Source organism: Desmodus rotundus, chromosome 5, assembly GCF_022682495.2.
Source record: "Desmodus rotundus isolate HL8 chromosome 5, HLdesRot8A.1, whole genome shotgun sequence".
Lineage (NCBI taxonomy): Eukaryota > Metazoa > Chordata > Mammalia > Chiroptera > Phyllostomidae > Desmodus > Desmodus rotundus.
Window position 1 is genome coordinate 85,841,579 of NC_071391.1, and position 11,076 is coordinate 85,852,654.

Genomic DNA, 11,076 nt, shown 5'->3' on the forward strand with positions numbered 1-11,076 from the left:
GGGTGCCCCACCCTGACAATTACCTAAAGCTCCACCCCATCCAAATTACAGGCACACTTTTCTATAATAGGCCATGCTACTAAGACAGGGAGTCAAAGCAGCTCTACCTAATATATAGAAATAAATACAGGAATGCTACCAAAATGAGGAGACAAAGAAGTATGACTCAAATGAAAGAACAGAACAAAACTACAGAAAAAGAACCAAATGAAATGGAAATAAATAGTCTGTAAGATGTGGAGTTCAAAACACTGGTTATACAGATGCTCAAGGAACTCATTGGGTACTTCAACAACTTAAAAAAGACCCAGGCAGAAATGAAGTCCACATTAAATGAAATAAAGAAAAATTTATTGGGAATCAACAGTGGAGTGGATGAAGCTGAGAATCAAATCAAAAATTTGGAACACAAGGAAGAAAAAACATTCAATCAGAACAGCAAGAAGAAAAACAAATCCAAAAAAACAAGGATAGGCTAAGGAGCCTCTGGGACAACTTCAGACATACCACCATTCAAATCATAGGGGTGCTGGAAGGAAAAGAGAAAGAGCAAGAAATTGAAAACTTATTTGGGAAAATAATGAAAGAAAACTTCCCTAATTTGGTGAACGGAATAGACGTACAAGTCCAGGAAGCACAGAGAAACCCAAACAAGTTATACATAAAGAGGACCACACCAAAACACATCATAATTACAATGCCAAAGGTTAAAGATAATAAAAAGAACCTTAAAAGCAGCAAGAGAAAAGCAGAGAGTTACCTACAAAGGAATTCCCATAAGACTGTCAGCTGATTTCTCCAAAGAAACTTTGCAGGCTAGAAGGAACTGGCAAGAAGTATCCAAAGCAAGGATCTACAACCTGGATTACTCTATCCAGCAAACCTATCACTTAGAATTGAAGGGCAGATAAGGTGCTTCCTAGACAAGGTAAAGCTAAAGAAGTTCATCATCACCAAGCCACTATTATATAAAATGTTAAAGGGACTTATTTAAGAGAATGAAGATCAAAACTATGAACATTAAAATGGCAACAAATTCACAACTCTCAACAACTGAATCTAAAAAAACAAACTAAGCACACAAGCTGAACAAAAACAGAGTTATAAATATGGAGATCATTTGGCACTTATCAGTTGGGAGAGGGAAGGGGGAGGATGGGGGAAAAGATGCAAGGATTAAGAAGTACAAACTGATAAGCATAGAATAGACAGGGAGATGTTAAGAACAGTATAGGAAATGGAGTAGCAAAAGAACTTATATGCATGACCCATGGACTAAGGGTAATGCTGGAGGGAATGGGGGTACTGGGAGGAGGGAGGCAAAGGGGGAAAAATTGGGACAACTGTAAAAGCATAATCAATAAAATATATTTTAAAAAAGACTCATCTATGAAGCAGAAAGCAAGCTCTCACTACATGAATCTGCCAGCAACTTGATCTTGGGCTTCCAGCCTCTAGAAGTGTGAGAAATAAATTTCTGATGTCTATAGCATTTTGTTATAGCAGCCCAAATAAACTAAGACAACACCTGTAAGGAAGTTTGCATGTCTTCATTTCATAGGTGAGGAAACAGGTTCAGAAAGGACAAGTGACTTGCTGAGGACACAAGACAGGTAAGGATGAGGCAGGATGGGCCTGATTCTGAATTCTGTGTTTTCTCCAAAGACATGTGCAGACAGGTGTTCAGTGAGCAAGGCTCTGGGCAAAAGCACTCTGCAGGCTGGAAAGCCCTATTTACCAGGATTGGGGTTGGCATTCACTCCTAAGTAACCAGAGGTAGATCCTATATAATAAAACAAGAATTATAGGTGCATTCAAGCTCTTTCCTTGCTCAGAGGAGAGCAGCCTCTTGTCACAACCTATAACCCTTATAAGGGTTCCCAACTCATCTATTTGGGGTCTGAAACCATGGGACACAAATGGCTGCTCCTGGCAAAGTGACACCTCTTGGGCACTGGGGAGGAGAGAGGTTCAGGATGAGGCCCCTGCTTCTGATCATGGTTGCTTCCTTAGGGAGCTAGGGCCCAGCCATGGGGCCAGAGCACACACATGTACAAGTATGTGCTTGCATGCACACACGCATGGTCCAGGCTTCTGGATCTCAGGCACGAAGGCTGTCCCCCCACCATACAAGAATCTCTGCAAGGCAAGGCTCAGCTTGCCTCCCAGGCAGAGGTTCAAAGAGACTCCAGGCTGCTGATCTTTACATCATAGGAATGGAGTCACTGTCCTGGACTAGTACTGGAGATTGGCTAATATATAGAACAGCTGGTTCCACTGGGAATTATGGGTCCTGGCTTGAAACCCACCTCTGCGCCTCGTCAGCTGTGTGGCCTTGCAGTGGTTGCCTAACCTCTTTCTGCTTTGGATCTCTCAACTGAAAAATGTTGTGGTTATGCTAAAACATTCTTTCAGGTCCAACACAATGTGTCTGACTTCTTGATAGCCTTTCGATAAAAAATAACAGCTAATATTTACTGCGCCGGCTCTGTGTACTAAGTGCTTTGAGCACCTCATCTCATTTAGTGCTCATAATGAGAAGAGGCTTTTGTTAGCCCTAGTCAGCAGAGAGAAAAAAAGCTCAGAGGTTCAGTAACTTATTCCATGTCAAATGGCTGTTGGGTGGCAAAGCGAGGACTCCAGAGCTCCAGGTCTTACTTAACCACCATGCTATACTTTTTTAAAAAAACTACCTAAAAAAGTATTTATTTCTTTCTCTTAGAAATAATAGTCCACTTCACAGAAATAAAACTAGTTTAGGTAAGAGGCAGGAAAGTTGTAATTTAATTAAATTCTATGCTATCATTCAACCAGGAGCACTGTTGAAAGGCACAGCTGGGACAAGACAGGCTTTCCCAGGAGACCTTGCAATGCTTTTGTTCATAAGCCTCTTCTCCCAGAGTCTATGGTGGATGCCTTTGCTTTTACTAACCAGCAGCCACTCAGCCTTGTGTGGGGAGGAAGACTTCCAATTTCTCTCTGGGGAATCACTTCTGCCTCTACTTTGGATGTAGCTGGCTCCGTGGATTGGGGGTGCTGGTGGCATGTAAACCTGGAAAGGTCAGTCATTTCCCTGGCTGCAGTGATGGTTTTGGAGATGTTCTTGTGATCTGGACAGATCCAATGATACGAAAGACATAAAAAAAATTTTTATGAGCCTGTTGAGAACTCTTCTCTCTCTGTGACATTGTACTTAACCCTGGCAGGGCTTAGAGCTGAGGCTAGTCATCTTGTTACCACTGGAGTCCTGCCTGAGAAGGAAGCTGACATGAAAGAGAGCAGGGCTGGTGGATCAAAATGTCACTCAACCCTGACTCCAGCCATTCCTGCAAACCTACATTTACCCTCTGGAATTTTCAGTTACACATGCCAATGCAATCCTCTCTTGATTTTAAGAAGATTTGAGTTTGTGGTCTGTCACTTGCGTCCAGTAAGAGACCTGATTGATAAGAAAAAGCAGAATTAAAGGAGTTAAGTTCAATTATCTGGCTCAGCCCCCATCCTAGTGGGAGGTGAGCCACTTCCAAAGTGAAATCTCCACTCTAGGAAAGTCCGCAACCTGCCTGGCATTTCCAGAGATCCCTGCTCCTCTGAACTGAGGGGTACCTGGGCTTTGCTTGACAACAGAGGCCACATCTGGGGTCACAGGAACAACTGAGCTGAATTGTCTAAAAGCCCAAGAGTTGGTTGTGAATAGCCCTTCCCTCCCTCAGATGCTGAGACATGGCTGCTGCACTGGGCAGGGCCAGCGCATCTGCAGTAGTGCCCTCGCCCACCCAGACACTGCTCGAAAAGACAGGACTAGGGAACACTCCTAGAAGGTAATTTTACATAAATAAATTTGTAAATGTAAATTCACATATGCTATGGGCTGAATTTCGGCCCCCCCGCCCCCAATTTTTATATTAAAATTTAACCCCCAGTACCTCAGAATGTGACTATATTTGGAGACAGTCCCTTTAAGTTGGTTGTTACAGTAAAAAGAGCCCACATGGGCGGGTCCTGCTCCAATATGACTGATGTTCTCAGGAGAAGAAAGGATTGGGATACAGGCACACACAGAAGTAAGACCATGGGAAGACATAGGGAGAAGGTGGTCAGCTGCAAGCCAAGGAAAGAGGTTTCAAAAGAAAGCAACTCTGAAGACACTTTGATCTTGGGTTTTCAGCCTCCAGAACTGTGAGAAAATAAATTTCTATTTTTTAAGCCTCCCAGTCTGTGACACTTCGTTACGGCAGCCCTAGCAAACAAATACAATATATAAATTAATTATATAAATAGCTATATAGCCCTGGCTGGTGTGGCTCAGTGGATTGAGCACTGGCCTGCAAATCAAAGGGTGGCCAGTTCGATTCCCAGTCAGGGCACATACCTGGGTTATGGGCCAGGTTCCCTAGTGGGGGGCACATGTGAGGCAACCACACATTGATGTTTCTCTCCCTCTCTTCTCCTCTCTAAAAATTAAATAAATAAAATCTTTAAATAGCTATATAAATATAAAAATCCTTTAAAATACGTGTATATATGATACATGTGTATGTCCATATATACTTATGTCTATATCTAGAACTCTATGTACATTCTTGCATGAAAACATTTTTTTCTCCATTGTCACAGAACAAGATCTGAATCCTGGAATTCAGGGTTCTCCTTTCCTTCTCAGTTCCCACCACTCCAGCACTCCTCCCCAGCAGAGCTTCACCATCACCTACCTCCTTGCCATATCCCAAACAAGTCACCCCTTGGCACATGCCATCCTGGGAATTCTTGTGTCCGCCTGCCCACCAAATGAAAGAATGAACTTGTGTCCACCCTGCCAGGCTGTAGAAACTCTCATCAGCTTTCCACAGAGAAGAGGAGTCACTTCCTCTTCTATTCTCTTCCAGCACTTTGTACACACCTTTAGAAAAACGTGTATTCTATTGTGTGGTATTTACTCATTTATGGGTTTGTCTCTTAACAACAGCCTGCCAGCTCCTTCAGGAAGAACTGGTTCCTTGTCTTTGCAGCACAGGCAGAATTCAGGGGGCAGAGAGGGGGTGCTCCAGACTCCTGGGGCCTGCCTGTGGGTGTGCAGGGGTAGTTGGCCTCTAGGCACCCCTCTTGGGTTGTTTTCTCTTGTTCCTCCAGAGAGGGATCAAGGGCACACTTCTCTGTGCTCCTCCCAAAGGAGCCCAGCTGATTGGACAAACAAAAGCCTGGAGTTCAATGATGGCAGAGAGAGAGTTGCAGGAGCTCTCGACAGCAAATTAGGCATTTAAAGCCAAGCACAGTGGCTTTCGGAGATTAAATGCGTTATAGAGTTGCTAAATGCAAGGCAACAAAGAAAAGGTAGACAGATCATTGCTACCCTTCAGGCAGCTGGGTGGGTGAGGGATGCACGGGCCGTCGTGCAATCACACCTGCATGAATGCTAGACATGCGGGTTTAATTTTTCATTTGCAATCAAGGCCACATTGCCTCTTCTCATAGTCCAGAAACACTGGTCCGTCCTCACCCTCCTTTCACAGGCTGCATTGCTGAGAGAAGGGAAAATTATGCAGAGATAATGATGCTGATTATGGGATGGCAAGTTGTTGTGAGCTGCCACCAGCACCTACAGAGGAAGAGCAGGAGAGGGGCTGGGGATGCACATTCCCAGTGCACCAGGAGCCTCCTCTGTCCCTTGGCACTCTCGCTGGTCCTAGCGCTCCTGTGCCCCAACCCTCTGGAACTGTAGCCGGAGTCGCATGTGTCCTTCCTGAGTGGCGGCACGGCAAGTCTTTTTTCTCTTTATTTCATCCCCACTCTTCTTTTAAACCAAGAGAAAGAACAAAGAAGGTTCTAGAATGCAGAGAATTCAGAGAAGGCAAAGCAGGTGGAATTATGGGAGCCAGATTCAAGAAATCAGAGGACCTGGTTCCTGGTCCCTGCACCTGCTGCAGACTCTCCTGTGTGAGTCTGGGTAAGGCAAGTGTTTCTCTGGACCCATCGCTGCACCTCAGAGTAGGAGTAGGACCAAGTGAGCACTACTGTTTGGTGCTTCAAAGTCTGGAGGGGAAAGTATGCTCCTGAAGAAATAAGGAGTCTGGGTGCGTTTCAATCTCTCTGAAAAGAAGACAAAAGACAATTAACTTGAGTTGCAGCTTGAGGGACTCATGTTAGGCCTAAAGAGGACCTATCACAAAAGGGAGTTGTGAAAACATGAAATTGGGTACAACAGCAAGTTTCAAAACTACCTTTTCTCTAGAACTTATAAGAATCACATCAAGGCACAAGTCTAAGATACACTGTGTGTATGCCTCCTTCGAGGCAGGGCATACGTGGGCCCCATTGCCCCCTGAGCTTCCTGACTCAACTTACTTATATCTTGTATTCATCAAGTGCCTTCTACAGGCTGGACACACAACCAGGCGCTCTGGATATACTGCTTCATTTAACCCTTGATTCAGACCTAGCAGGTGAGCGTTTATCCCTAAAACAAGCACACGGAAGTTTGGCAACTTTGCCAAAGTCACCTCTGGCTGCATATGGAAGTAGAATCTGAGCCCGAGTCTGGCTGGTTTCAAAAGTCATTCTCTTACCAGGGCACACTGTCTCTCTAGCTATAAAGAGGACGCAGGGTAGTGAGGGCTCACACAGCCTCAGATGGGAACCAACTGCTCACTGCTCTACTGAAGGAAGCACACTCCTGGCAAAGGAGGAGTGACATCTGAGAGGCAGGTCCTGGGTACTCATTTTGCAGAAGTGGCAGCAGAGCCCTGGGCTGCGGCTGTAGACATGAAGGAGGGGCCTCCCAAGACTCCCAGTGCACAAGAAGTACCCGGCCCAGGACTTCAGAGACTGTAGGCTGACAGCAGCCACCTGTGATCAAATATTCCTTTTGCTCCTTTTTTTGGCTTGGAGAATTGCTGCCTTGAGGCCATGTGATGCCTGTCAACGTGGAGGAGCAGGCTATTAAGTCCTGGGAGAGAGAGGAGGAACCATCAGCCCTGGAAAGACTGGGAGTGGTGGCTGGGCCCCTGGGCAGCCCCAGAACCCCACTAATGACCTCAAGAGCTTTCAATGCCTCAGTGGCTGCTAGGACCCAAGTCCACACCCTGATACTCTGAGATAGCAGAAGCACTCCTAGATCAAATGACTGCCAGAGAAAGAGACCCAACTGTCCCTTCTTCCTTCAACCCACTAGTTTTCACAAGAACACAAGACTGAAGTGCCCCTGGGTATTGGATGGGACTCCCAGGCTACGGGCGGAGAGGCATGGCTGCAGGTGAGCCAGGGAACAGGGCAACCAGAGACAGACTGCCAGGGGCAAATCCCCGCCCACCAACTTCTGGCCTTGCCTCCTTGAGCATGTGGGTGTTTTCACCCTCAGTTTCCTCATTTGTTACTGGCACAATAATAATAGCTACCTCCAAGGGTAGTTAGGAAGGTTAAATGAGTCAGTGCATCTCAAGTGTTTGGGACTATGCCTGCCACACCATTAGTATTACCTAGCTTTACTGTGATTGCTGTTATTATGTCACCCCCACTACTGTTACTTCAAAAACTATTACTATGAAAAGACAGTGGAGGAAGCAGTACAACACAGGAGCAGGAGAAACAAAGGAGAGGTCTCAGGCTCCATCTGGGCTGTCAGCACCCAGCCTTGCTCTAAACACAGGCTGCAGGGAGACATAACTGGATGATGGGGGCTACCATTGGTCCAGGTTTGGGCACTGAAAAGTCCCAGGACCTCCTTATTTCTGGGCAAACTGGGGTGGTTGGTCATCTTGCATCAACAGGCCCTCTGAGAGAACAGCAGTGGGACCACACAGTCAGTCACCTCTGCAGGTGCTTAGTGTGTGCTGCGCTGGGCACTGAGCACCCTCCCTCCCTCCATCCCTGGATCCTTTCTTCCCTTCTCTCCTCCTCCTCTTCTTTCCTCCTCCCTCCCTCCCTGCCTCCCTCTCTTCCTTCCTTCCTTCCTCTCTTCTTTCTTCCCTTCCTTCCTCCTCTTATTTTACTTATTTAGCCTAGATTCTCCTCTCCTTTCCCCCTTGACAGGCTCACCTGGATGACCTTTGGGCAAGCACGCACATGAGAAAACAGAGCAAGCAGAGCCAGCTATTAAGAGATCGGGGAGATGCCTGTCAAATCACCAAGCAGGGCCTGGGGTCTGGAAGGTGGCCCAGCTCAACTCTCTTGTTGATTAATATAAAAGGTTCATACTGGGGAGAAGGGAGGCAATTTTTTTTCACCAAGTCCAAACTCCCTCTGGGTCGTCCTGAAGACACTGGAAACTCTTGGCTCCCTGAGGTGGCTGAGGGGGTGAAGGCTGGAGAGGAGCCCACGCCTCCTTTCTCCCAACATGGGTTTCAATACCTATTAATTTCATAAAGCCTTTCCTGGCATGTGAAATGCACTTGTCCTTGCTGTCCAGGTATTTGTGTGTGTTTGTTCGAGAGAGAGAGAGGGGAGAGCAAGCCAAGGGTCAGAGCATGGGAAAGAGTGGACAGATGTGTGTGTGCGTATGGTGTGCACTCAGATAGGTCTGAGTGACAAGATCTGTGAAGAGAGCTCTCAGACAGTTCAGAGAGGCAATTAAGTGAGATGGGAAGAGAGAATAGGAGAGGGAGGACAGGATGTAGGTGCTAGGAGAAGGATCCAAATGGATGGTCCCAGGGCTCTGGCCACTACCATTTCCTGCCATTCCTGGGGTCAGGGATTAGCCTCTGTGCCAGGATATTCCTGCCCTAAGGTTCAGAGCTGCAGCCAGCAAGGCTGTGGTGAGACATCTCCCTGGCACACAGTAGGTGCATGGCAGAGGTCTTGGACCCAACAGTTCAGTCTTGGCTATTCTTCATGCCCCACTCCTTAGCCTCACCTACCCTCACGGGAGCTTGATATGTCCTAAGAAACAGGATCAAGCACAGTTGAGCACCTCTACCCTACAGTCCTGCTCTGCACTGCAGATGGGAACAAGGGAAGGAATTCCAGAAGGCTATGTCCAGAATTGTAAATGTTGTCTCTCACTGGTTGTGTTCTGTCACCTTCTCCTTGAGTCTCTTGAAACTTTCATAAGCTGCCATGGTGAACAGGTAAACGGCAGAAAGGGGCTTCTTTTCCCCACCGGCCAGGGACAGCGCTCCGGGCAGCAGAGAGCACTGGGTGCTGGGTATCTGCCCTCTGCACCCCTCATTCTGGACCAGAGGCTGGGCAGCCACTGCCTCCCTATGTCTGTGATGTCACTCAAACTTCAGAGGCGAATTACTCCTCAGGAAAGAACCAGTGGCAGGCTGAGTGTGCCTCAGTGCTGGGCCATCCCCACAGGCCGGAAAGCGACTCTTTGCCAGGTTCAAAGTCTGGGAAGTCGGTTGTGTCACCCTGAAGGAATGCAAGCTCTCGTGCATCCTCCAGGTGCAGGGAGCCTGTCCTTGTCCATCATCTAACATACCAAGTCTTCATTCATTTTTCCTTCACCATGAAAATGCTAGCTAGGTTCATGAGAGCAGGATATGTCCTTTTTTTTTTTAACTTCTGTCTCCCTAGCACCTAGAAGAGTGCCTACTAGGTCTCAGTAAAAATTGTTGAATAAAGGTATGAATTAGGCAGCATTATTATCCCATTCAACCCCCATCTTATAGATCAGGAAACTGAGGCAAAGAAACGTTCACTAACTTACTCTTTAGGATCTCTCCTAGTGTTAGACTTTTAGGGAAGTCATGCTTACCAATAATCCTTACTCTCTGGAAGTTCTACTAGTCTGATTTGCTTCCCTCGTAATATAAAAACAGCCCATTTCCAGCAGTGAAGCTCAGCGGAGAAACACATTCCTATGCAGCCCCCTCTTCAGGTGATGTGAATGGTTCCAAGTGAGGCTGCCATCTCCTAGGGAAAGTCTGCAACCTTCACACCTTCCTGTTGGCTGTGACAGGAAACGCCTCCCTGCGCGTCTCTTTTCCCACGTGGAAGGATAGCGGGCTTTGAGTCACTTTAGCTATAGACCTCACAATTGTGCTCCTTCTCCCTAATTTGGATGTTAATATATTAGCTACAGCTTTTCCTTCTAGGATAGAAATTGTTTTTCCCCCACCCTGAAATCGTACATACAGATAGAGTAGTGTTCATTAAAGTAAGATTAGGAGAGGATAATATGTGAGAAGTATGTAATCTTTTGCAAATGGTTAGTAAATTGAAACTACCCCAATTACAGTCTTGCTCATCACACAGGGCTGAATTCCTCCGCCTGGGACAGGAGTCTCAGCTCAGCTCTGCTCAGCTCACATTTCATAAATATTGTACACACACGATATTCCCAGCCATCTGCCTCACTGGTGGTCGAGCACATTTTCTGACTTTCTGGTTGACTGCAGAGGGTGGTAGGAGCACATCGGCCATCCTGCCTGCCTGCCTGCCTGCCTGCCTGCCTCTGAGCCCAGAGAGGCCAGCCTTCTTCAAGCTGACACCATATGTCCTACGCGCACTCTCACGGACCCACACCAGGCCCGGTGGTGTCCTATCTGCAGGGGTCTCCGTGTGGCTCCGTGTGGCCCCAAGGGTCTCACCAAGCAGGGACCTACGTGATTAGGGTTGCACCAGCCGGGATTGTCTCTGGAAGGGGTATGTGGAAGCTGATGGAGGTGACAGAAAATGTGCTCCGCTCCCTGGGCCAGGGCAGTGCGGGGATCCTGGTGATGCTTGGGCCAGCTGTGAGGTTCTGCCTCTGCCCTGCAGGGGCAGCTGATCTGTAACATGATGCGCCTATAGTTCTCACAGGTGATCCGCTCAGAGTCATCTCTTCCATTTGCCCTTTTGGGTGTCTGATTCCCTAAAAATCCCATTTGTTTTTCAAAGAGGCAGTGAAGTGTAGCGATTAAGAGTGACAACCCTAGAGTCAGGGGGCCTGGTGTAATTCCTGCCTCGATGTTGACCAGTTATGTGATCCTGAGCAAGCGGTTCACACTCTGTGTTCAGGTTTTTCCATCTGTAAAAATAATGGTCCACATGCCATAGGGTGGTAGTGACTTAATACTTAGAACAGTACCTGGCATGTAGTAACTGTTCAATATATATTAGCTATTGTTTCACTGCAAAGATGAGTTAGTTCTCTTCCTA